This window comes from Hermetia illucens, chromosome 5, assembly GCF_905115235.1.
Source record: "Hermetia illucens chromosome 5, iHerIll2.2.curated.20191125, whole genome shotgun sequence".
NCBI lineage: Eukaryota > Metazoa > Arthropoda > Insecta > Diptera > Stratiomyidae > Hermetia > Hermetia illucens.
This window is the reverse complement of record NC_051853.1, coordinates 80,868,483-80,872,815: the sequence shown is the minus strand read 5'-3', so window position 1 is coordinate 80,872,815 and position 4,333 is coordinate 80,868,483.

Genomic DNA, 4,333 nt, shown 5'->3' with positions numbered 1-4,333 from the left:
TAGGCGCGCTCTTTTCGCCCCTCATCGATTTTACTCAGCACCCTAGCCATTTCACTATTCCACCCTAGCCATTTCCCTATTCCACCAATATTTCGGTCTTCCACTGGGGAATGAGGCATGGACGCGTCACATGCTTTGGGGATGCATTACGCCATTTCGGCAGCTCTTTCCGTAGAGGCGCGTAATTTATTAGATTGGTCTAGCCATACATCTTTGAAGATATATTCATTCAAAGTTGTTGCTGGCCAGCGACAATTTCTATAGGCCTTGCTAATGATGGCAATTTCCACCTCAAATTCGTAAGTGGTGTGCTCAAGTAAATCGTGAGCTACCCTGCAATAATTCAGGTTTATTTGAATAAAGCTCATTTGCTCATTGAAGTCAGCGCTTCCCTAAATTCCAGGCATTTAGCACTTCCGGCAATACGCCGATTATCTCGTAGCTCCTTACGTTTTCCGCAAACGCACAGGAGACTCATCAGTAAGTACCTCTAACTTGAACTGTTCCTTCAAGGCAGTGCAAAAGGTTGGTGTAATTTTTCTTTTCACCAAATACAGTCACGTGGGGCATCAAATGAAAAGTATCGATTAGTACTTCTCAATGCTGGCCCCAGTTCTGACATTTAATACAAAAGGGGCAAAAGGAAAAATTTGAAAAAGTCATAAAGTTCATACCATGCTCTCTATACCGATATCTGTTCAAAATAAAGTTAATATAATAATATTACCTTAATTTTTATTAATTGGTTGTAAAACCCCGTAATATAAGCTATAATATAAAGCATGATCCTACCAAGTTTGGTGGAAATAGAGGATCAAAATTATCGCCTTAGTGCAAATTTTAAGACCGATATTCAGTACCACGCTAAAGTGAGTATTCTTATATATACATTACGTGCTAGGTACAAGTGGAACAAAGGTACACCCAAATATTTTTATATAATAAATACACAAAACCTTTCATACCTGAAACGTCCAGCTTCCGGTTTCCTGACTTGGAGAGAACCATAGGGCAGAAAATCCGCAAATCGGAAAGCGAAACGGTTTGAGAAGGAATTGAATAAGCATATGTTCATGAAGGTATGGTTAAAACAGCTTAATAAGATACACTTCTTGGAGAGAGCTCTTCATTTAATGCAATGCATCATCCGAAGCCTCCCCGGAAGGCGATGCACATTTCCCAGTAGAAGATCCCGTGGGATATCATGTACAATAATACTCAATTTTTCAGCTCCGGAGGAAACCGCGGAGGAGCCATTGGGTTACGCCGACATAGCACTGGCTGTGGTTGATTTATAAATACTTATGCGAAATGATCAGTTCTGTTATAGGGCACTGAGTTGACACTTGCGAAGAAAAAAGCGAAAGCAGTCTTCGTCTCCAAGAGCGGTAAGAGAAATAATGCTCGCATTCGAATTGGGCATCATAACATTATTAAGTCGTCCATAAAATACCTGGGAGTGATGATAGTCGCATCAATTTTAAGGAACACATGCAGAATGCTTATGACAAAGTATCCACAGCGAGTGTAGTTCTGGTAAAAATGATGCCGAGCGAAAGGACCACCGTATTTTGATTTATAATATACAGCCTCAGTTTAGGAAAGAATGCTTCATATCTCATAAGTGCATAAACTGAATGCGATCTTTGAAATCATATTTCTCGGGAGCATCAATCATAATTATAATCTATAATCGCATTCAACAGAGGTCCTGGAGATGAAGCATCAACAAATGATCTTCACAACCACTTGAAGAACGTTATCATTGATACGGCCACAAAGATACTTGGCCCCAGCTGCAAAAAAAGTCGGAACGGCTGGTTTGACGATGAATGTAAGCTAGCAACGGAACGGAAGAATGCTGAATACCGAGTAATGTTGCATTCTCAAAGAACGCGGACACGCGCAGAGACTTATTACGAGCTCCGTGGAGCGGAGAAGCGACTTCACAGATGGAAAAAGGAAGCCTGGGAGAACCAACAAGTCTGTGAACTAAAATACAGAGAGAAACCGCACCAGACGCGCAAGTTTTACCAACAAGTCAGCAGGATCAAGCGTAGTACACCTGGATGTTCATCTTGCGAGACAAAGAGGGAAATCTGATTTCCGACAGAATGGGCATATTGGAACGATGGGTTGAGTACTTTGATGAGCTACTAAACAACGAGAACATCGGCGAGATATTGCCAACTGAAAATGACGGACAAATACTGCCACCACCAAGTATAGGAGAAACAGTCCGTGCAATTCATCGGCTTAAAAATCATAAGTCGCCAGGAGCCGATGGAATTACAGCCGAATTGGTTAAATATGGAGGCGACTAGTTACACCAAGTGGTTCATCAACTTGTGCTCAAGGTATGGGACAGCGAATCAATGCCTGACGATTGGCAACGAGGCGTTATTTGTCTCATACATAAAAAGGGAGATATCAGACAGTGCAGCAATTATGGAAGTACCACGTTGCTGAGTAACTTCTATAAGATATTCTCCTCTATTTTGCTAGGCCGGATAACCCCATACGCCCAGAACATCACTGGCCCATACCAAAGAGGCTCCACTCCATGCAAATCAGCAACAGATCAGATTTTCTCTCTGCGGCAAGCGATGGAAAAACTGTTGGCATATTGACATGCATTGCACCATCTCTTCATCGCCTATGATAGCATAGCCAGGGTAAAACAGTACACGGCCATGAGAGAATTCGGTATCCCAACGAAGTTGATAAGACTGACTACGCTGACCTTGACCAATGTGCGCGGCCAAGTTAAAGCAGCAGGCTCACTTTGAAGACCATTCTACGACAAGGGGATGCCCTGTCATGCGTCCTCTTTAACCTGGCCTTCGAGAAAATGATCCGTGATGCTGAAGTAAATTCTAGAGGTACGATCCTCTTTAAGTCCACCCAACTACTGGCATATGCTGACGATATCGACATCATGGGAAGAACCACCCGAGACGTACAAACTGCCTTCATCCAGATCGAGCAGGCGGCGCGAGATCTTGGAGTGCACATCAATGAAGGCAAGACAAAGTATATGGTGGCAACGACAGCACCGAAAACCAACCAACCAACAACATCTAACCGCACTGGTCAAACGGGAAGAATAAAGATAGGAGACTGCAACTTTGAGACCGTTGATAATTTCTCCTATCTAGGGTCGAAAATCACAACCGATAGCAGCAGTTGTCAGCCAACAGAGCCTATTTCAGCTTACAAAAACTGTTACGGTCAAAGCTCTTACTGTACTATGACTATGATCTTGCCAGTCCTCATGTATTCCTCGGAAACTTGGGTTCTTAGCAAGAAGAATTGCGAACTCTTGGCCGCGTTCGAGAGAAGAATCCTCCGAAGAATTCCTGGCCCCTTACATGAGGATGGACGATTCCGTAGTCCACATAACGACTAAATATATGAGCGATACCATGACCGTCCGGTTGTGAATAAAATCCGGCTCAATAGGTTACGGTGGGCGGGTCACTTAATCCGTAGGGATGAAGATGATCCAGCCCGGAAAGTCTATAAGGGCAATATCTATGGTAGAAAAAAAAGACGAGGCAGACCCTGCCTAAGATGGAGCGACGACGTAGGTTAGAACGCCAAACAGCTTTTAGGAATATCGAATTGGTGGCCCTAGGCGCAAAACCAGCATGTCTGGAGTTCTTTATGAAGGCAGGCCTAGACCGGATACCGGTTGTTGCGCCGTTGATGATGATGATCAATTATAATTTCATTCAGTGTTTCACGAGGCATGAAGGATATCCCCAGTATCTCTAAGGGTTGCATACGATAGTTCAGACTACCATGAAGTCCCGGAAGTCCCAAAACACAGATTCTAGAAAGACAGGAGAAAGGAGAATTGTAGGTGAAGTAATGGTACGGAAAATTTGGTACAAGGAATGTTAGTGCTGGGATGTGATCAACTCGATGATGGGATTTATCCAACATAACTCCCGTGATGTAATACCTTATATGAAGAGGTTTTGTCTTAGTGAATAGATCTATTTTTTCCCTAACCTTTAGTTTCTGATATTTATATTAGTATTAAGATTATAATCGTTAGTCCATATAGTATAATAATATTATAATTTACGCCGGTTGGGATAAATTGTAATTAGAACGCAATTAGTACGTACATAAATATATTTACCACTACTTTACTCCCACACTGTAAGTTCAAAAACGTGGCACCGATGTGGAGCTTTTTGGAGACGTTTCCCAAAGCAGTGGTTGCCGGCCGGCGCTCCCAAGCTCCCCATCGCCCAAACATGTTGCCTCGCTATCGGAATCTTCTCCCGGCGAGCACTGTCCGCCATGTATATGCTAGCCACAC